The 803-nt window shown below is 42.0% G+C and overlaps 1 non-coding gene across 1 annotated transcript; it reads left to right on the forward strand.

Annotated features, from left to right (window-relative positions):
• Positions 1-425: 425 nt before the first annotated feature.
• On the forward strand, positions 426-532 carry LOC112087202. Its single transcript, XR_002899965.1, has one exon. It is a non-coding gene; the product is annotated as a small nucleolar RNA R71 (small nucleolar RNA).
• Positions 533-803: the final 271 nt, after the last annotated feature.

The raw sequence follows: 803 nt of genomic DNA on the forward strand, positions 1-803 counted from the left end.
TCCTGTAAGAAAGGTTTGGATTGGCATTACCATACTGATATCTCTGGAACCTCTGATTCCCAATGTAGTTAAGCTCCTCTTGGGTAAGACCTTCTTCACTTATGTTCTCAAAGATTTGAGAAGGTTCCTCATACTCTCCAACAAAATGCATTGGCTTCTGAGTGGTGAATTTCAGCTTGTCCAATTCACTTCTCAACTCCTTAACTTCCCTAGTGAGCCTCTGTTCTAAGCTTGAACCTTCAGATCTATTTGATCTGTCATAGTCTTCACCATAAGTATCATTGCTCAATGCTAAGTTCTCCACTAGCTCTAATGCAGCATGTATCTCCTTTCCCAGAAAGTTCCCATTGGAAGCAGTATCCAGCTGGTTTCTAATCTTGGGAAGAGCTCCTCTATATAGTGTGCTGAGAAATGAAGCCTCACTAAACCCATGGTGTGGGCATTGGTTTGTGTAGCTCCTGAATCTCTCATATGCTTCACCAAAACTCTCATTGCTGTGCTGAGTGAAACTAGAGATTTGATTCCTCAGTTTTGCAGTTCTTGAGGTGGAGAAGAACTTAGATAGGAAAGCTTGCTTGCATTGCTCCCAGGTTTGAATGGAGCCTCTTGGAAGATTCTTCTCCCATTGGTGAGTTTTGTCACCAAGACTGAATGGAAATAGTCTTAGCTTGAAGCTGTCCTCTGAAACTCCATTAATCTTGGTCAGGTCACATACTTTATCAAATTGATCCAAGTGTTCCAAGGGATCTTCCATTGCTAATCCATGGAACTTTGAGTTCTGGACCATATTCAACAAGGATGCC

The sequence above is a fragment of the Eutrema salsugineum genome, unplaced genomic scaffold, assembly GCF_000478725.1.
Source record: "Eutrema salsugineum unplaced genomic scaffold, Eutsalg1_0 scaffold_9, whole genome shotgun sequence".
In the NCBI taxonomy this organism is placed as follows: Eukaryota; Viridiplantae; Streptophyta; class Magnoliopsida; order Brassicales; family Brassicaceae; genus Eutrema; species Eutrema salsugineum.